General features: G+C 48.4%; 1 pseudogene; it reads left to right on the forward strand.

Moving 5' to 3' along the window:
* The first annotated feature begins 1934 nt into the window (after nucleotides 1–1934).
* Nucleotides 1935–22894, forward strand: part of LOC120681665 — a 32681-nt pseudogene continuing 11721 nt past the window's right edge.

Raw genomic sequence — 22894 nt, forward strand, 5'->3', positions numbered from 1 at the left:
AAAAAAAATTCAAAAATCACACGGGGAGTGAAGGTCTCCGCAATGAGCGCCTATTTGTCATAGACTCTTAGGCCTTGTTTAATTTGCGATTTTTTTTGGATTTTGGTACTATAGTACTTTCGTTATTATTTGACAATTAATATCTAATTATAGACTAATTAGGTTTAAAAGATTCGTCTCATTGTTTTCAGTTAAACTGTATAATAAATTATTTTTTCAGCTGTATTTAATGCTCTATGCATATGTTGAAGATTCGATGTGATAAGTACTGTAGAAAATTTTTTGGGACCTAAACATGGCCTTAGGCTTGAGACCTTCGAGTTGATGCTGACGTGAAGCTCTACTGCCTTTTATCATGGGTCCCACCTATCACTGGCAACTTTAATGAGACTTTTGACCGCATGATCAAAGGATATTTACTGTAGCATCACTCGTTCTGTTTGGCTGAATGCGGCTGGTGCTGATTTGTTGTGAGAGAAAAGTACTGTTGACTGGCTGGTGGCTGGTGCTGATTTGGTGTGAGAGAAAAACAATGCTGGCTGGTTGGCTGACAAGCCAGCAGAACAGATTGACTGTAGCCAATCATCAATTAATTATCATCATTAAATTCGTCATAAACAGTTACACCCATCCTTGAAGAGATTTTACAAATAGATTTCATTCTGGAATTCATGCATGGAAGATTCTCCATTCTAAAAACTCAACTGGAACCAAATAGGATAAAGTTTGTGCAACGAGCTCCTACTTGTCATAGACTTTGGCCCCGTTTGCTTACTTGTGCTAATGAACAGTGATTCGTGCTAATCTATGCATGAGCCACAAAATAAAGTTTATTTGTAAAACATCTTCACGAATGGTGTAACTTTTTGCGACGAATCTAATAACGGTAATTAATCGACGATTAGCTACAGTAATGCTACAGTACCATTCTCTAATCATGCGGTCCAAGGCCTCATTAGATTCGTCTTGGGAATTAGCGTAGGAGTTGTGCAGTATCCATCATCTAATCATGCTACAGTAATGCTACAAAACTAATTACAGAACTTGTTTGTAAACTACAAGATGAATTTATTAAGACTATTTAATCCATCATTAGCACATGGTACTGTAGCAATTGCTGTAGCAATTTAGTGTCTAATCATGTCCTAATTAGGCTCATTACAATCGTCTCGTAATTTACAATAAAACTATGCAATTAGTTTTTTTTTATTTCATCTAAATTTAGTGCTCCATGCATGTGCTAGTTTTAAAATTCGAAATTTTGAATTTTGCATATAACAAAGAGCCTTTTATAGGCTTTAGACCTTCGGGTCCTGTTTGGTTCATGCTAGGAAGTTCATGCTAAGTACTTTGATTGTTAATTAGGGGTACTAAATAAAATCAATTTACAAAACCAACTCCGAAATTTCTGCGCTAGGAATTCTGAAGAATCTAATGAGGCGTTTGACCGCGTAATTAGAGAATGGTTACTGTAGTATCACTGTAGCTAATCATCAATTAATTATCGTCATTAGATTCGTCGCAAAAAATTAAATCCATTCCTAAAAAGATTTTTCAAATAGACTATTCCATGCATACTAAATTTTTCTCTCGAGAAATGTGCATGCCGGGTTTCTAACAGGAACAAAACACGGCCCCGAGTTGACGCTGAGGTGACCCGCCCCTGCTCTACTCCCTTTTGCCGTGGGTCCCACATGCCACGACCCAAAACCGCGCTACTTTCCCGCCACGCGCCGCCCTCGCCCTGGAGCGCAAGGTCGGCTTTACCACACGCCCCATCTCTCGCAGTGCGGCACGGGCCCCACACCCAGTGATAATGCAAACACCCCACTGCCGTCGGCGACTGTGCGCCACCCCCTTCCACATTAGAGCTGTTCGGCTGATACAGTGAATAATAAAATAAATAGTAGTCGAGACCAGCCGAAATTGGATCAGCCGAACAGCCGCATTGCGCTTTGACGCCAGTCCCTCCCCCTCCGAATCGCCTCTCCGCTCCACCACCGCCGCTGCGGCTCGCCGCGAGACCCCACCCCAAGCTATGCAGCCTAGTCCCGGCCCATCTCAGGCGGCGCTGCCGTCGGCGGTCGCGGCGGAGCTCGCGCAGCTCGAGAGGAGGCTGGGGCAGGTCGCCGAAGAACCGGCGCGCCGCGAGCTCGGGGCACTCGGGGAAGCACCCGCGGTTCGCATCCTGCGGAGGATCCGGAGGTCCCAGCGGGAGGTGCGGACGCTCACCGGCTACATCATCACGCTTGCCAGGCAAGAGGCGTTCGCGCTCAACGCGCAGGCCGTACCCACCGCCGAGAGCGCCGCCTGCAGCTCCTCCTCTCCTTGCCTCAGAGGTGAAGTCCGATTCCCCAATGCTTCTTCACTTGATGGTGCTTTTTTTAAGAAAAAATTGACGGGGGGAGAAAGTACTGTACAATGCGGCTGCAGCGTTGGTCGCTTTTTGTGCTTCAGCGATGGGTGTTTCCAGACTGCTATTTTTTGAGATGACCACTAAAATTTCAAATAGGAATACGCCATTCTCATCTCCACTATCAAAATTTGAAATTTGTGACTATGGATTTGTTGCGGTCAAGAATATTGTGAATTTAGTTGTGCAAGCTTGGCTGTTGCCTAAACCCTGTTGGCTAGCTGCAGATGTTGACTTCGAAATTTCTGGACAGATTTTACTAGGCATCTGTTTTTTTTTTGCGCACTGTTGTGTGCATGCAACGTAGTGGGACTTTCGTCTTGAAAATAGCTCTTTAATGCTTTCCCGATAACAAAATCTTGTTTTCAACAGATGAATCTGTACATGGGCCGCAGTATCACAACGACGTCCAAATGGAAGAAATTGCTTCGGACCTCTCAAACCATTGTATGGTGATGGACGAGAGTCAAGGTCAGGAGGGATCTCCGGTGATGATGGCAGTTGGCAACCCATCTGATTGCATCTCCCAAAGGGATTGGAACCAGGATTGCATTGAAGTTGACAACGATGTCGCTGGAATGGCTTCTCAGGCAAACCAGATGCCTACGCATTTTGGTGACAGTATCAAAGAACTGATTTCTATTGTACCTCATGGTGTTATCATGCTGGCTGAAAGTCTTGGAAATGGCAGAGCATCTGAGATGTGGAACCATCTTCAGACTGGTAGCCCCAAGCACGAGATGGTTCCTACACATCCAAGAAGTGAGTCTGCCTCAGGCCGCTTGCAGCATGTTTTAACATGTCTTCAGAGAGTTGGACCCTTAGGAAGTCATTTGGGCCCAGAGTGTGCAATAATGCTGCCAAAACCGGTGACGAATGCTGTCACAGAAAATGCATTCAGGGCCATCCCTCAAATCACAGTAAATGAGTTAAGGAAGACGGCAAGCCCGCAGATGTGCACGCTGGAGGATTTGGAGTTCATCAGGAGATTTTTGATACTCTCTTATCTTTGTCAGTAAGTCTCTCAGTTCCATTTTCTTACAGGAACATACTGCTTACGAAGTGCAGGGTTTTGTGAACCTGTCAGCAAATGGACTCAGAATATATTTCCTTTGTTCATGTACCATTACATATTTCTAAAACAAATATGTGGTTTCTTCCTAATATCAGCTACCTATTTGAGACAAAAAGCAACTTTTTTTTTGTGCAATGCTATTGCTAAGACATCTTTGTTTCACCTTATAGGAATAAAATGGCAGATGAAGCTGTATTGACCGTGGACTATATTAAATCATTGAAGCTCCTGTCCATTGCTCATTTTGAGTCGGAAATTTGGAGCAGCTTTGGCCGGAAGAATTTTCAGGCATCCAATAGACCTGCATCAGATAGGCCAAAGGTCATTTTTGTAGTGGTTTTCTTGTTTCTATTTCCTCACAATAGGACTGTCACACTTGTCAAGACTAATGCTTTTTAACCTAAAATGAAACAAACTATGTAAAAGTTGTATCTGCGGATGTCATGAGTTCCCTTTGATATGCGTGGGGCACTTGGCTTTTGATGCTTCATCATTTCAGCCTTACTTAAATTTCATGTAATAGGTTATTATTGTATTTTTATGTCCTAACCTCAATGGGGCTCCATTTACTCGTTGATGTCTGCAGAATCTTGATTCGGATCCAAGTAAAACAAAAGTATGCCATTGTGAGATTGAGATAAGAGGGGATTCCATATTTCTTGTCTTGAAGGTTTGTGACGTTTCCAATATTTTTATTTTGTATTTGAGTTTCATTTTATTGTTGTTGTTCTCTTCACATCAAGTAGTCATTCTACATTGTTCGATTTGTGTTAATTGCTTTTAACTTCTCACCAATCTAGCTTCCATATGCAACATGCATGTGTGTGCACATATGTTGTTTTTTTTTCTCGAACGTGTAGGATTAATAGAATGAAAGGACGGTCCGAAATACAATGCCGAGTCCATATGTAGGTTTATTGCAAAGGTCATATTTTGCTCTGAGTTTTCTGTGATTTGAATTTTTGCCATTTCCTATTTCTGTAGGTTAATTGTTTGATGGATTTTCACTCAGTTTCATTGAGAGAGTCATGCACTGCAAATTGTTTACGTAAATGCGGTTGCATGAATACTAGTATTCTACTATTTATCCTCATCATAGGGTAGAATTTTATGCTGCAAACACGATAATTGGGGAATTGGCTGATATTTCTATTGACATAAAGGTGCATATAACTCAATTATGATGTGCAATTCTTATCAAACTTTGCGTAACATGTCCTAAAACATTAATATGCAGTTATATAATTTGACAAACGATGCATCAAATTCCATTGATATATGAATGGAAGGATGGATGCCAATGACATTAATGGGTTAAGGGACCTGGATTGGCGAATTTTGCATTTGTGGGCTAGAATTATTTTCAGGAACTTTAGGGACCAACCTTATATTTTTAACCTTATTTGATTGAATCAGGGGCCGTATATGGATAATAAGAGGACTTACCTTCAAAAAGTTCTGGGTGATGATAATGTTCTTGTAGTAAAGTTTATGGTTCCTTCAGACAATAACACTGATTTCTACTGCCAACTGTACCATAAGATTGCTGAAGATGGTATTGTTTTGGGTCTGCGGCTATATCGTTTTTTCGGTGAGTCTCAGTTCTTGTAATGCAAAATCTATTTGGATTTATTGGTTACTAGCAACAATACATATTATGATTGTTATTGTTATATTTGTAGTATAGGAAATATCTCGGGAAGGCTTCTTGCCCTCCGAGTCTTGTGTTCCTATATATTCGCCCTCAAGGCTCAATGCAACACACAATACAACCCACGGTTCATATGCAATCTATGCTTCCTACATGGTATCACGAGTCTAGATTTCTAACCCTAGGTTTCCGGCTTCTGCTGCCCTCGCGCCGTCCCTAGGAAGATTGATCTCCACCAGGGGCACCACCCTCGTATGATGCACGGCTGATCCCTCCGATCTGCCACGTCCGTTGTGGTCAAGCAGCAGCAAATACCTACCTCTCCCATGGTGATTCGATCTCGTCGTTCGATCTTGTCGGGCTGCCTCGTCGAACCTTCCTGTGCATTTGGCCCAATGCTGACCCTATCTCCTCCTGCGCCTGTGCCATCGCTGCTTTGAGCACAAGTGCGCGGTTACGGAGGTCGCAGAGGCGGGCGCGGGGCTGCCGCGCTATAATGGCTTGTTTGGATTGCACCCTGGGAAAGTTGCCTATGCCAGGCAACTCATCCAGGCCCTCAATTTCGTGCGCCAGGGGCCAGGATGGCTGCTTGGCAGCAGCTGCCTGGGTGAGGCCTTCAACCAAACAAGCCCTAAGAGCACCGGGGTTGGAGCGGTGGGCCGTCGTGACGCTTGTTGACGTCATCCTCGGGCTACTACGCTCCGCTCAGGGCTGGCACCCTCATCGAGATCCATCGTCGGACGGGATGCATCGGGGTCACCTCGCCTTGCCCCGTGCACCACACCCCTTCATCGCGCTGTTGCGCCGCCATCATTGGTGGGCTGCAGAGCCGTGGGGCTCCGTACCCAGGGATTATCTTGATGCCGCGTTTCTTTTTTCCCAATCTGAGGTCGGGTTTGCGTCGCCGTATTGTTTCGTCAAGCTGCTAATGACTTGGGTGGAAACCGGTTGCAACGGTTTGGATTTTGCATTGGTTCTACTTCAATTTGGTGGGAAATGGTTTTTCTAACAATCAATCCGGTTTGGTTTGGTTTCACAAGAGAAACGGTTTGGTTTGGCTTGGGATACTAATAGCGTCGAGCAGTTGTTGTGCACGTCCTCCAGCTTACTTAACTAGTCGTGCTCATCGTCTTAGCCATTAGTAGCACGTAGCAATTAAAAGTACCACCACCAGCATGCTCCTGCACTACTTCCGGATCTCCACCTTCCTCTACCTTTGATGGGGTGGTGCGGTTTGGTTTTCAAATGCTATGGGGTGGTTTGGAGTGGTTTATGTTGACGTATTTAATAAAAATAGTCGCCGCTGCATAGTTGACACTCCCGAGGACGAGGTTGTCGCTGCGCCTTCCTGGCTGCAGCGCCGGCGCTCGTAATAAGGACATCATTGCTAGTGTCGCCACCTCTTCAGGCGGTGGCACTTCCCATGCTGTTGATCTGCTTCGTCATGCTGGCTCTCGGTTCAAGTCCGTGCTAATTGCTGCAATCTCGCGGACACCACCGTTGATGTTGCCGAAGGAAGAAGCATTTGCACTCTTTAGCTGCACCTTCCTCCATCGCCATCCAGTCGGCTCATCTATTACCTTTGATGATTGTTGTCAAGAGAGAATTTCCATTAGTCCAGATGGACATATATATAGCCAGTATATGGGCCAATATGGGCCTAGATGATATATGGGCTGCAACACCCCTGTTAGGAACCCTAGCCCTACCGGGGATTGAACGGAGGTTGTAGGGATGCGTGAGCGACGAGCGAGGCGAAGGCCGGCGAGGGCGGCCAGATGGCGCCGTGGTCGGCGCAGGAACAGGAGGAGGCGCTAGGGCTAGGGCCGGCTCCCTTGAGGAAGCCGGAAACAATAATATGTTTCTATTTAATTTCTCAAAGAGTCTTACACAAGTATTTATAGTCTCACGCTAATTAACAATAAAACCCACTACTAATAAGAATATGAAGATAACGTGGCCCCCTTGGGCCTTGGCGCACCAGTCGCCTAGCCACCTTGCGCGGCTCGCCTCTTGTACGTGAGGCCGGTCATAACATCTCTCCCGGCCTTCGAAAACAGCTCGTCCTCGAGCTGGACCTCTGGGTACGCAGCAGTGAAGTCCTCACGACGTTCCCATGTTGCTTCCTCTTCTGTCAAGCCGCGCCACTGGATCAGGACGCGCCATTCACCACACCGCTGCTGGGCCTGCAAGGCGCGCTCAGGAACTTGCACAATGCGACCATCCTGAGTCGGAGGGAGGGAGACAGGCGCTCCTAGAGGGTCGCCGCGGTGCTGCTTGAGGAGGTTGACGTGGAAGACATCATGCAGACGGGCGCCTTCCGGGAGCTGTAGACGGTACGCCACGCGTCCGATGCGCTCGAGCACCCGGAACGGCCCGGCCCAATGCGGCCCGAGCTTGTGCCTGGCACAGGGGTCGAGGGATTGCGCCATGCGGTGAAGGAGACGCAGCCACACCCACGCGCCGACCTCAAACTCCACATCCCTGTGGTTGGCATCGTAGTACTTCTTCGACAGATGAGACGCTGTCGGACCTCAGCGAGCATCTCATCCCTGCTGCGGAGAAGGGCGTCCGCAACCTCAGTACGCGCAGTTCCCGGCCGGTACGGCTGGATGGCCGGCGGGGAACGGCCGTACACCACCTCGAACGGCGTGGCGCGAAGGGCGGTGTGGAAGGACGTATTATAGCAATACTCCGCCCAGGACAGCCAATCCACACACCGCAAATACATTGCGATTACCTTGTTAACCACCTCTGATTGGCCGCCTGTCTGAGGGTGGAAGGCTGTGCTCATGCGAAGCGTGACGCCCGCCATCTTGAACAGATCACGCCAGACATTGCCGGTGAACACCGGGTTGCGATCACTGACGATGGACATCGGGAAGCCGTGTAGACGTACGACGCCGTCGAAGAAGGCGTGGGCGACCGACGCTACCGTGTAGGAGTGGCCGAGCGCTATGAAATGCGCATACTTGGAGAAGTGATCGACAACGGTGAGGATGACCGACTTGCCGCCCACCTTTGGAAGCCCCTCGATGAAGTCAATGGAGATGTCCGCCCACACCTGAGACGGAACATCTAGGGGCTGCATCAACCCCGCCGGCCACGGAGCTTGGGTCTTGTTGCGCTGACACGTGTCACAGGTGCGCACCCAGTCCTGCACCAGTGAACGATCGCCCGGAATATAGAAATCCGAGCGGAGATGGTGCAACGTCTTTTGGACCCCTTCATGACCGGCGCCATGAGCCAGTCGCAGGGCCTGTTGGCGAAGGTCGCCGACATCGGCGACGAAGATGCGGAAGCCGTGCAGCAAGAGCCCTACATCCTCGCGCCAAGCTGCAGGCAGCTCGCCTGCGTGGAGGCGCTCCAGTAGAAGTACAGCATCGGGTGCCGCGGCCGTAGTGCGGCGGACGTCGTCGAGGTAGGCGAAGGACAGCCCCAAGAGGGTAGAGAACGTCTGCCGCGACGTTGAGGCGGCCCGTGCGGTACTCCACGGCGAAGTCAAAGCCGAACAACTTGCTGACCCACTGGTGCTGAGGTACGGTGGAGAGGCGCTGGTCCAGCAAGTACTTGAGGCTGTAGTGGTTCGTCCGGATCAAAAAGTGGCGCCCCCACAAGTACGGACGCCAGTGATGAACAACCTACACCAAACCAATGAGCTCGTGCTCATACGCAGCGAGCTTGAGATGTCGAGCAGCAGACTATCGGCTGAAGAAAGCGAGGGGTCTGGCGCCCTGGTGGAGGACGGCACCAAACCCCGCACCCGAAGCGTCGCTGTCCATCACGAAGCCCTTGTCGAAGTCCGGCATTTGGAGTACTGGGCCGGTGGTGAGGGCGCCCTTAAGCGCCCGGAACGCCGCCTCGGCTCTCATCCCAAGCGAATGCGTCTCGCCGCAAGAGACGCATAAGCGGGGCGGCGATGATCCCGAAGTCCCGGATGAATTTCCGGTAGTAGCCGGCCAGCCCCAAGAAACCCCGCAGCGCACGAGCGGAGCGCGGGACAGGCCACGAAGCCACGGTCTCCACCTTGTCAGCATCCATGGCCACACCCCCAGCGGAGATCACATGGCCGAGGTAGGCCACCAAGGATGCCCCAAATGAGCATTTGGAGCGCTTGAGGTGGAGGTGGTGATCCTGAAGAGCCCGTAGGACGACGACGTGCTGCAGGTGCTCCATCCAAGACGAGCTGTAGATCAAGATGTCATCGAAAAACACCAGCATGAACCTGCGCAAGTATGGGCGGAGGACGTCGTTTATCAGCGCCTGGTACATGGCTGGCGCGTTGGAGAGGCCGAAAGGCATCACCAAGAACTCGTAGTGCCCCTCGTGAGTGCGAAACGCTGTCTTGCCAATGTCGTCTGGGTGCATGCGCACCTGGTGGTAGCCCGAGCGTAACTCCAGCTTCGTGAAGAAATGGCGCCGTGTAGCTCTTCGAGGAGCTCGTCCACCACCGGGATCGGGAACTTGTCCTTGGAGGTCTTCGCATTAAGGGTGTGGTAGTCGATGCAGAACCTCCAGGAGTTGTCCGGCTTGCGGACCAAGAGCACTGGGGCGGAGAACGACGAGGTGCTGGGCCGAATGATCCCCTGCTGCAACATGGCCAAGCACTGCCGCTCCAGCTCGTCCTTCTGTAGCTGTGGGTAGCGGTAGGGTCAGACAGTGACAGGAGCGGTAGCCGGCAGGAGGTGGATCCTGTGGTCGTACGGGCGCGCCAGTGGTAGGCCGCGAGGCTCGTTGAAGACCGCGGCAAACTGAAGTAGTAGGCGGTCGAGGAGGGGCTGCCCGGTCGAGGCGGCGATGGCGTGGGTGCTGGGCGCCTTGGTGTCGACGTGTGGTGCGCCCAACCCGCGCCACAGGATGCGGCGGCCGCGGCGTGTGAAGGTCATGCAGAGACTCTCGAAGTCCCACAGAATGGGCCCGAGCGTCCGGAGGAACTCGACGTCCAGGATGAGGTCGAACTCGCCCAAGGTGATGCCGAAGCATGTGACAGTGAACTCAGAGCCGATGGTGAGCACGACGTCGCGGGCGACCCCTTGGCACGGCACCCGGTCCCCATTAGCCACCAGTACACACAGCGAGGGGTGCGGAGTTGTGGTCAGCCCTAGGCGACTGAGGAGGTCGGCGTGGATGAAGTTCGTCGTCGAGCCGGAGTCGAGGAGGGCCACCAACCGTTGGCCACGTACGGTGACGAGCAACAGCATAGAGTTTTTTGTGCGGACGCCTGCGAGGGCGTTGAGGGACACCGTGGGCGGATCCCCTGCGGATGGGGCCGCGCACGTGGACTCCAGGGGTGTAGGGGCAGGCGTGAACTCCTCCTGGAATACGGCTGCCACCGCGGCCTCCGCTGGAACGTCATCATCGACGTAGTCGTCGTTGACGAGGTAGAAGAGGCGCTGACACACATGGCCGCGGACGTATGGCTCGTCACAATTGAAACATAGGCCTTGGTAACGACGTTCCTGTTGTTCCACCGGCGAGAGGCGGTGAAAGCGTGATGGCGCGGGCGCTGGCGGCTGGGCGGGAGCGATCACCCCTCCTGTGGGTGCGGCGGGCTGCGGACGAGGTGGCGCTGGCGGCGTAGAGCGCCCTGCAGGAGGCCGGTAGCCGCGCTGTACCGGCGCCGCGCCGAGGGCGACTGCGCGGCGTTCATACGCCCGCGCATAGTTCATCGCCGTCTGAAGATTTGGCGGGCTGCGCATCACGTCTGCCTTGATGTGCTCGGGAAGGCCGCTCGCAAACAACTCGGCCTTCTGAAGAGGGTTGAGGTCACGTGCATGGCAGAGGACGGCGTTGAAGCAGTTCGAGTAGTCCTGGACCGACGAGAGGAAGGGCAGCCGCGCGAGCTCGGCCAGCTGTGTGCCCTGCATTGGCGGCCCGAAGCGGAGCTGGCACAGATTGCGGAAGCGCTCCCAGGAGGGCATGCCCTCATCTTGCTCTAGCGCATAGTACCACATCTGCATGGCGCCGCGAAGATGGTACGAGGCCAGCCAGGTGCGATCCGAAGCCAAGGTACGCTGGCCACAGAAGAATTGCTCGCGCTGGTTGAGCCAATTGAGCGGATCCACCCCGCCGTCGAACGTCGGGAACTCCAATTTGTAGTACCGCGGTGGGGCTGGAGGACCAGTAGGAGCACTGATCAACTGGTTGTCGTCGGAGGTCCCTTCCAGGCCGCCATAGGGGGGGCTCTGGGCATGAGCGGGCGGAGGAGGGAAGCTGGGCGCCGTCGCATGTGTAGCGGCCGGCGTGGTCGCCATAGCCGAGGTGTAGACCGACGCGGACGCCGATCCCATTGCCCACGTCGGGATTGGAGACGACGATGAGGGCAAGCGCAGCAGGTGGAGGGGAACACCGCCGGCCGCCGATTGGGGCATCCCGAAGGAAAATCCCGCCGGCTTGGGGGCCGATGTTGTGGGCGCCGACGGTGGTGACTGGGGCGGTGTCGGATGGGGTGGGGGCGGCGGCTGGAGCAACCCCGCCCAGGCGGCTTGCATCGCATCGACGCTACGGTCGATTCGGTCGACCACGGCGTCCAGGGACTCCAGGGTGATGGGCGCCCCCGACGTCGTGGAAGCAGAGGAAATGGTGGGCACGTCGACTGGCGAGGACGGAGGAGCGGACGGTGTAGGGGCTGGCGGCGGGAGTGTGGACGTGGGAAGGGAACCTGACATCTCTGATACCAGGCTGTTAGGAAGCCTAGCCCTACCGGGGATTGGACGGAGGTTGTAGGGATGCGTGAGTGACGAGGGCGGCGAGATGGCGTCGTGGTCTGCGCACGAACAGGAGGAGGCGCTAGGGCTAGGGCCGGCTCCCTTGAGGAAGCCGGAAACAATAATATGTTTCTGCTTAATTTCTCAAAGAGTCTTACACAAGTATTTATAGTCACGCTAATTAACAATAAAACCCACTACTAATAAGAATATGAAGATAGCGTGGCCCCCTTGGGCCTTGGAGCACCAGTCGCCTAGCCACCTTGCGCGGCTCGCCTCTTGTACGTGAGGCTGGTCATAACATCTCTCCCGGCCTTCGAAAATAGCTAGTCCTTGAGCTGGAACTCTGGGTACGCAGCAGTGAAGTCCTCACGACGTTCCCAGGTTGCTTCCTCTTCTGGCAAGCCGCGCCACTGGATCAGGACGCGCCATTCACCACGCCGCTGCTGGGCCTGCAAGGCGCTCTCAGGAACCTGCACAGTGTGGCCATCCTGAGTAGGAGGGAGGGAGCCAGGCGCTCCTGGAGGGTCGCCGTGGTGCTGCTTCAGGAGGCTGACGTGGAAGACATCATGCAGACGGGCGCCTTCCGGGAGCTGTAGACGATACGCCACGCGTCCAATGCGCTCGAGCACCCGGAACGGCCCGGCCCAACGCGGCTCGAGCTTGTGCCTGGCACGGGGGTTGAGGACCCGGAACGGCCCGGTCCAACGTGGCCCGAGTTTTCTGTTGATAATGAGACTGTGTAAAAGAGGCATCAACACCAATATGCTTAGTAAGTTCATGTTTCACAGGATCATTAGCAATCTGAATGGCTCCAGTGTTATCACACATGAGAGGTGTGGGGGTATCAGAAGAAACTCCAAAATTAGCCAATAACCATCGAAGCCAAATAATCTCAGCAGTAGTAGTAGCAAGTGCTCTAAGTTCTGCCTCTGTACTAGAGCGAGATACAGCAGCTTGCTTCTTGGACTTCCATGTAAGAGGAGAAGAACCAAGAAGAATGCAATAACCAGAGACAGAACGACGATATGTTGGATCACTAGCCCAAGTTGAGTCCGAGTAAGCATGAGGATGAAGTGGGTTACCACGAGGATATAGTAAACACTGAGAGGAGGTCCCCCGTAAGTATCGCAGCACACGAAGCAAATGCCCAAAGTGAACCGAAGTGGGGGCACTCACAAACTGGCTCAAAATATGAACCGCATGAGCAATATCAGGCCTTGTGACGGTAAGATAAACAAGGCTGCCAACAATGTGACGGTAGTGAGAAGGATCCTCAAGAGGGTTACCATCAGTAGGCCGAAGCTGCAAGTGAAGATCCATAGGAGTAGCAGCTATGCGATTATCAGTAATACCAGATCGGGCAATGAGATCTTGAATGTATTTAGATTGAGAGATATAATATCCCTTGTCAGATTGCAAGACCTTAATTCTCAAGAAATAACTGAGTGGACCCAAATCAGTCATCCGAAATTGGTTGACTAAGATGCTTCTTGATTAAGGAAACATGCTCAACATCATCACCCGTGATGAGCATGTCATCAACATAGAGCAGAAGAAGAGTACGACCGCGTGGAGAAATATGAACAAATAAGGCTGGATCATGAGAACTAGGTGAAAAACCAGCAACCATTATTACAGAAACAAATCTCTCAAACCAAGCACGAGGAGCTTGTTTGAGGCCATATAGAGCACGACGAAGACGACAAACATAACCTGGAGAAGTATCAACACCAGGAGGTGGTTGCATATAAACTTCCTCGTGTAAATCACCGTGAAGAAAGGCATTTTTGACATCCATCTAAGAGATAGTCCAAGAACAACTAGCAGTCACTGCAATCATAGTACGAACTGTAGTCATATGTGCAACTGGTGCAAAAGTCTCATTGTAATCTTGTCCCTGAGTCTGCTGAAAGCCTCGAGCAACAAGGCGAGCTTTGTACCTCTCAATAGACCCATCTGATTTGGTCTTGATTTTGAACACCCACTTACATGTAATAGGGACAGCATGTGGTGGCAAAGGAACAATCTCCCAAGTACCAGTGCGGTCAAGTGCAGCAAGCTCCTCTGACATAGCAGACTGCCACTCAGGAACACTAGAAGCTTCCTTGAAAGTAGATGGTTCAGCCAGAACATCACTCACACGTGGAAAACCCAACCAGTCAGGAGACTCAATAGAGGTACAATCTCGTAAATTATATCTTGGACCACCATGTGACTCATCAGAAATAACATGAGACTCATCAATATTGTTAGATTCATCTAAAACAGGAGTATTAGGATTGGTCGAAGGGGGATCGGACGGAGGCACTCTAGGACGACGAGTGTAAACCTGTGTGACAGGAGGTTTTGATGGTGGGGGAGGAGGTGGAGGTGGAGGTGGGGATGGTGGGTGACATAGAGGCTGTGGAATTGGTGGAGGAAGACACATGAAAGTGGTGGACTCTATGGGGGAATACGAGGATTGAGTAGAGGAGTTATAAAATAAAGGGCGAGTCTCATCAAAGATCACATCACGTGAAATACGTATACGATGAGAGGAAGGATCATAGCAACGATAGCCCTTATGTTCACGACTGTACCCCAGAAACACACATTCAACTAACTGAGCAGCCAACTTTGTCCGCTCACGAGGTGCAAGCAGGACATAACATGTGCATCCAAAAACCCGAAGATGGTCATAACGAGGTGAAGTACCAAACAACACTTGACCGGAACTTTTTCCTGTCAATTTGGATGATGGCTGTCTATTTATGAGATATACTGCAGTGGAAATAGCTTCGCCCCAAAAGTGAGAAGGAACAAAGGAGAAAATCAGAAGGGTTCGAGCAGTCTCAATAAGATGGAGATGCTTGCGCTCAGCAACACCATTCTGAGCGTGAGCACCAGAACAAGAAGGTTGAGGAAGAGTACCCTCTGAGGCCAAAAACTGGCGAAAAACACCAGATAAATACTCACCACCAGAGTCAGAACGAAAAACTTCTATGGGAATGAAAAACTGTGTATGTATCATACGAACAAAAGATTTGTAAATGGCACACAACTCGGAACGATGTTTTAGAAAATAAATCCAAGTATACCGAGAGTGATCATTAATAAAAATAATATAATATTTATGACCACCCTTAGTGGTAAAAGGTGCAGGACCCCATACATCTGAATGAATAAGATCAAAAGGTCTAGCTGAATGAGATGTACTAGAGGAATATGGAAGTTGTATCTGTTTGCCAAGTGTACACCCCTTACACTGAAAGCTAGACTCAATAGATGTTTGACCTAGACAACCACTAGTTATTAAGGTCGACAAGCGAGACCCACATAGATGACCCAAGACGATGATGCCACTTGGCGAAGGATGAGGCTGATGATGCAACCGACGATACACGAGCGATAGAGCCAGCGGAAGAGGGAAGACTCAAGGTGTCCAAAATGTAGAGGTTAGAGGAACCTCTACGGCGATGGCCAATCCCAATAACAGTCCCACTTCGACGATCCTGAACAAAACAAGGTGAATCATCAAATCCAATGAAACAATTCTGATTTATAATCTGGCCTACTGAAAGGAGATTTATGGACAACTGAGGTACAAGAGATACATTAGGTACAGTAAAGTGTGCAGTGGAAAGTGAACCCTGATGAGTAATAGAACAAGAAGTACCATCAGCTGTCTGAACAGAAGTGCCATCATGGACAGTTTTGCAATCAACCACCTGAGATGAATCAGAAGTCACATGAAAAGAAGCACCAGAATCAAGGACCCAAGAAGACTGAGAAGCACGAACAGGTGAGGCAGCAGCAACAGACACAGAGCCCCTAGGAGTGGTAGTCGTACCACGACCACGAGCAGCACGACGAGCACGATAATCAGCTAGCTTCTCCGGATACTTGCTGAAACAATTCTCTGAACGATGATTAGTCTTCTTACAATGCTCACAGGGTGTAGAAGGACCACCAACAAATGTACTAGCCTTCTCAGCAGCTGCAAGAACACTGTAAGGTGCTATCACCGGAGGAGCAGGTGACAAGGAACGAAGTCGAGCCTCTTCAGCAGTCAATGAGGCCAACACATCTGAAATAGATGGAGTGGGAGATGTATTAAGAAGCTGCACACGAACAGGTTCAAATTCAGACCTTAATCCCATAACGAACTGATACATCAGGAACTTCTCAATAAACTTGGTCTTCTTAGAACACCCATCACATGCTGCAGTAGATGGATGGACAGTACTGGTCCCATGAATCGATCAAAGGCATTATAATAGTCATCAATGGTCATGTCATCTCGCTGAAGTCCACGGAGACTTTGCATCAAAGTGTGCAGATGAGCATCACTAACCTGAACAAATCTTTTCTTTAAATAATCCCACATCTCCTTGGTAGTCTGGAAAGGCGCAAGACTCATCATGAAAGATGGCTTAACACTAGTGACTATGGCAGTCTTAACCCTGCCATAATCTTTGATCCAAGCAGTGACTGTACTAGCATTAGAATTATCTACCGTAGCAACCGGTGTAGTGCCAGTAAGATGTGAAGCAAGACCATAACCACCTAGCACTGTCTGAGCACAAAAAGCCCATTCTCTGTAGTTGTGACCATCAAACTGCAGTGGAATTTGAATGGCACTAGGATTCGACATGTTGAAGAAGAGCTGAGACAGAGAGCAGATGTCACCGTGAGGAGTCAGCAGAGGACCACAGTGTAGGCGAAATCACCACAGCAGCAGACGGTGAGGCCCAGATCGAATCCGCGATGTGCGGATTGAGCGGATGGACGGACGGAGCAGGGGCGGATGGATGAGCAGAGCAGGGGGCAGAGCTCGAAATCTTGGCTCCGCCACTGGAACAGAGGAGGTTGTAAGGATCGATGGACCAAGAGGGGGGGTGAATTGGGCCTTTTTCAAATTCTAAAACAGAGTAAAGCAACCTTAACCTATGCAATGCTAGTAGGGCACCAATTCACCAACCGGATAACTAAGCTTCTAACACAAGCTAAGAGAGCTAAAACAAAGTAAAGCCTAGCAAGGTAGAGCTAAGTTATGATCTCTAAGTCAAGCACATGAGTAAATTGCATGAAAGAAAATGCTTGAATAAAAGGAATGGACAAGAGACAACCGGATTTTTTCCCGTGGTATCGATGTGTTGGCACACACCCCTAATCCACGTTGTGACACTCACAAAGAGTATTGTCACCTCCCAAGTCACCGAGACGAGGGCGCTCACTAAGAGTCTCCGTTCACCATCCCGGCGTGGTGGAGATCAAGCCACGTACAATCTTCTTCTCCGGGCTTCCACAATCCTTGGCAAGCTCCGCGAGAAACACCTCGATCACCAAGATCGCCTAGGTGATGCCAATCACCAAGAGTAACAAGCTAAGGCCTTCACTTGAGCAAGAACCGATCACCAAGAACGGATGCACACTAGCTTCTCTCTACTCAAGTCCTTAATCTTGCTTCTTGATTGATTGAAAGCACAAGTATGTGAATGATGAAGCTCAAGGTGGCTCTTGACTATGGTATGAGTGTTTGGATGTTGCCTGGTGTCAAGAGTGGGCGAAATGACCCATTGGAGGGGTATATATAGGCAGCTCACACAAATAGAGCCGTTGGAGAAAAGCTGCCAGAAAACTGCGTAGCGCCGGTTAATCCGACGTACCCCCCATTGTCATCGTCGGTTTAACCGGTGAATGTAAACTGCCTCTTCTGAAAACTAGCCGTTACAACTGGGGCAGATTAACCGACGTAGCATCGGTTTAACCGGTGAGTGTAGTTGTCCACTGAACCACTGAAAAACCAAGTCTCTGGACAACTGCACCGACGTTAACTCAAACCTATCGTCGGTTTAACCGGTGAGTACAACTTTTAAAATTCCTCTGAAAAAACCATCTCACTGGTCCATTGCACCGACGTCTTGATTCAAACAGCGTCGGTTAATCCGGTGAATAGAACTTGAATTTCCCTGGAAAAACCAACTCTGGACCAATGCACCGACGTTAAATTCAAACACGTCGGTTTAACCGGTGTATTGAATTTGTCCAGACTCTGCTGACTTCGTTTAACCGACGTATGGAAAATTGAGAGCGTCGGTTAAACCGGTGTATAGACTTTTTCTGATTTTGTCTTTTCTGATTTGAGTCTTGAATGAAATCCAAATATTCTTGAGATATAGTTTGAGAACCACTTATTTGAACTTCTAGAAACCTGAGTGACCATAGTGTGCATCCATTTTCAAATGACCATGTCCATGCTCAAGTTACTAAGCTTTAACCCCTCTTAATAGTGCGATCACTACAAAACTATAAAACCTATACTAACCTAAGTGTCCTTCTCAACCTTGTGACACTTAGGACTAGAAAGATCCTTATCCTTGACATAAAATTGAGTTGAATACCGAGATCGCCTTTTTGAATAATGAAATTGAGGGGCCTCTTTTGACATATGACCAAATGAGCGATAATGATCTTTTAAGCTGCACAAACTCATTAGTCACAATAATGGTTGTCATTAATCACCGAAACATACCTTGAGGGCCTAGATGCTTACAGAGGTCCTCTGGCGTGCGACGACCCGAGCAGAAAGTCGAGGACGACGTGCCGAAGACGGCGGCAACGAGGAAGAGTCGCGGCGGGCGGCGGTGACGAGCCGCGACTGGCGGCGGAGCTGGCGACGGAGACAAGTACCGGCGGACGGCGGCGACGGGATGGAGCCGCGACGGGAAGCGGGGATGAAGACGATGAGACGGAGGGGACGACGGCACCCAGTCGCAACGGGCGGTGTGGTGGAGACGACGCCCAGCTGCGATGGGTGGCGTGGCGGAGACGACGTCGCTGCACGTGCGGCGGAAGTAACGGGGCCGCGAGCAGCGGCAGAAAAAATGGATCTTTAGGTGGAAATTAGATTAGTCTAATCCCAACCCTAAACCATGCTTTGATTCCATGTTACCTTTGATGATTGTTGTCAAGAGAGAATCTCCATTAGTCCAGATGGACATATATATAGCCAGTATATGAGCCAATATGGGCCTAGATGATATATGGGCTGTAACATCATCGACCTGCTGAACATGTTGGGAAAAGGTTGCTGATTTTGTGTACTAGTGCGCCTATGTTGCCGCTTTGGACTTGTGCCCTCCTCCACGGCTTCGACTACTTTGACACTAAGGGGCTATCATCTGCATGAGCTCTTCTTGGTTTCCGCTCCAGCCATAACATTCACACCGGTATTATGACTGCGGAGGATGTCTCTATTGTTCTCCATTCTATCTGTTCGTGTTGCTACCGCTACGACTGCGTGGGGATGTTAGAGTATATTCGGTAGTATAGGAAATATCTCGGGAAGGCTTCTTGCCCTCGAGGCTCAATGCAATACAACCCATGATTCATATACAATCTATCCTTCCTATAATTATATATTCTTGACTCCACGCATGTTTGTACATTTTCTTGTGCTAGCCACTAGGGTCAACACATTTCAGCACTTGACATAAGTATTGGTCATGAATTTCTTGGTGACATGTTCCCATGGTGTGTTTAGTGAGTCGAGTGAGTAGATGTTTACCCACTCCACAATGCATTGTCATTGCAGCTGTAGACCTCTTAATTTATTTGCATTTACCTATGCACTAGCATTTCTTGCACTTCTAAGTTGATAGATTGTTTTCATTTGGTTTATCTTTTTCAGCTTACAAGGATGGAAAAAAAGGGAAGAAAAAGAAAGACATGAACAAGGTGAAATCAAGAAATGCACTTCATCTGTTAGCTGCTACTTTATTTGCACTGAGTCGGAGGATGAGAGTTATATTCTCTCCCACAAAACTGTTGATCAGTGCCGCAAACTGTTCATGCATATCCATACCGCTCCTACTTTGGCAAATTATATGAAAAGGTTTGTCATCTACCTGTTAAGCTTAACTAAGCATGTCTGTTCCAACAGCCAAAGGCACCTCACGGGCACAATGCGCATGCTTTTCTGGGTGTTGATAAAGTGTTAGGGAACTACAAATTCTGCTGCTATGATAAATAACATTGAGTTTTCAGAAAATAGCCAAAAAGAGGTGCACTACAAAGGGTGCCAATTTTTTAGATTATGAGTGTTCTTATGTTCTTGCAATTCTTGTGGCTGAAAAAGGAAACTAACAATCAAATGTTATTGTATTCTACATGAGCATGCATCCTCACCCTTCGGGTGTGTTAAACCTATGTTCTTTGATGCAGGTTTTCTTTGATACTATCCAAAACTGAAACACTGGACGTTGATTTGTCAACAGTTCATGTTATACTGATTGATGATGAACCCTGCCGGGTAAGTAATTGCTTCCTCTTCAATATTGTCTTATTACCATTGAGCATACACCATGTATCTTCAGTGCGATATTTCAGGACGAACATGGGAAAGTTGATATTACAGATGAGAAGCGTTTGATCCACACTGATGGTACTGGCTTCATATCTGAAAATTTGGCTAAGAAATGTCCCAACAGAATTATCAAGGGAAAGAAGTCAAAAGTTTGTACACTTGGCCCTATTTCCACAGCTTGTCAGTTTTTTTAAAGAAACCTTTAGTTATTAATCACATTTTTAATTTATGGATAATATTTTAGGGGGCTCGATAGATTGTTTACCATTTTTAGTTTATACCAAGAATGGCATAGTCCCCTGTTCCCTGAGTAAAATAGGCTCATTTCTCAGATTTGTCCATACAAACTACAATCATCATCATTATAATTAACAAAAAGCCTTTTAGCCCCATGCAAGGGTAGGCTAGAGTTGATACACAACATGAGCCACCAGCAAAGGGGGGAAAAGAGATAAAGAAAATAAATATATAAAAGGCTCAATAACAGTGATATTTTAGGGGGTGGGGGGTCTAGATCCTGTTCATGGTTCAGGCACGTGAATTTTCATGCCCTCCTACCCAGTACAATTGTTTAGGTACATGCCATTCTTTCAAGTCCCTTTCTATTGCTTCCTCCCATGTCATGTTTGTTGACCTGTAATGCCTCGGTTCAATATCCCTTAGCAGTAGTTGTTGGCCCATGTGGCCCAATTGCGGTTGTGGTCAGGTTTAGTGACTTGGAAGTTTAGGGGGAGTTGAGAGCTAGCTTATAATCCTTGTCGTTCTAAACATAGCACCTCCAGGTTGACCTTTACATGAAGCAAGGACAAAAGTGTGAAAGAGGTGCTATGTGTATGTGGTCCCGTTCCATGTGTGGAGCTGAGCTGTAAGCAGATTTTGGAGCAGGGTGTTACAGATGGTATTCAGAGCATAAACCTTCGCTGCACATGCGCATGTGCGTGTGGGCATAACCATGTACCAAGGGTTGGTTCTGAGAGTCTGCATATGTGATGAGCTGCCGAGGGCATCAGCCCTTAAGGTAGGGTGAATGTAATACCCCAGTCTAGTATCCCTTAATAGTAGTAGTTGTTGGCCCATGTGAATGTGACCCTATTGTGGTTTTGGTGTGGTGGCTTAGTACCTTGAGGGCCTGCTTATAATCCTTGTTGTTCCAAACATGATACCTCCGGGTTGACCTTTTACATGAAGCGAGGACGAAAGTGTAAGAGAGATGCTATGCGTGTGTGGTCCTCGTCCGCCTGTAAGCAGATTTTGGAGCAGGGTGTTACATGACCCACTACTTCTTGCATTATCGTTGAACCTTAGGATTCCGCTATGCACTGGTGCCTCTGTAGGTCCCCATTGGACATTTCCATACAAACTACAACATGTAATGGAAGCATTGTGGAAGTTGCTCCTACATTGTGTTACATGACCCATTGTTCACTGAACTGCTTTTCATTCAGTTCCTCCGAAATCAAATTACATATGTAAATAATGAAGCATTGTGGAAGTTGCTCCTACATATGTATGCCTCTGCATGCATACAGAGTAGTTTATGGTAAAGGTTCATACAAAGTCCATTTGTATATTGATTGTTTCTGTTTCTTGTTCAGGATTATATGCATCGAGGTGAAACAATGGTGAGGTCTACGACTTCAAAGCGGCATCGTTCTCATTGTATAATATGTATCTTATTAATTATGTGCCTGTTCTGGTCTACTGTCTTCTGAATCTGCTGTGATTTAACTGTTTTGTTCTTATAATATGTTCTTTTTTCTCTAGCCTCTTCTCATGCAGGTCCGTCTTTTTTATAATGGATATGCTGTAAAAGGAACTCTGCTAGTTGACAAAAGGGTATGCATTAAGAGTTTTAAAATCTGGATATTATGTTACATTCAAAATCTACGGTCCTGTTTTGCTTTTGAATGGTGTTGCAATATTATTTTGTGGGAAAAGTCCATTTTACTACCTTGAGCAATTCACTTTGTCTGCTTAACCCCGCAAACAAAATTTGGGATCTACTCCCTCAAACCATTTCAGTTGGTCTAATCACAACCCCTTAATAAGATTTGTCTTTTCCGTTTATCCACGTACAAGTTGAGTTTTATATCCAGATTTTGTGGGTTGACTTACAACATACAACATCATGTCCTGCATTAGCATGGTTCATGATTAATTTTCATGCAATTTTGTATCTCTAGGATCAATGTTGTACCAAATGTTCCTAATCCATGAAGATTATTTATGTATTTTACTAACGTAGGGCATCACCTCTCTATCTGTGCACAAAATTTGAGCTTAAAACTCAACTTCTACATGGAGAAACAAAAAGATAAATCTCTCTAGGGCACAGATTGAACCAACTCGAACAGCTTGGGGGACTATGTCGAGTCTAAATTTTGCTCATCTTAGTAAAATGGACTTTTTTCCTTTTTGGAAAGGACTTTCTTAACTTACTTGAAACCAAATATGCTTTCTTTTGTACTACAGCTTCAAGATAATACTGTTGTTGTCCGACCATCAATGGTAAAAGTAAAAGCTGATCCAAAGTTGTCCTGGATTCAGTCTCTCAGTTCCTTGGAAATAGTTTCCACAAGGTATTCTGGGAAATTTTTTGTATTGTTGCATTTTGGTTGTAAGTACATACTTAGTGTTACGCACATTTGAATATTTGGGGATTTCGTATCCGTCTATTGTAACCCTAAAGCAACTATAT

This window comes from Panicum virgatum, chromosome 7N, assembly GCF_016808335.1.
Source record: "Panicum virgatum strain AP13 chromosome 7N, P.virgatum_v5, whole genome shotgun sequence".
Lineage (NCBI taxonomy): Eukaryota > Viridiplantae > Streptophyta > Magnoliopsida > Poales > Poaceae > Panicum > Panicum virgatum.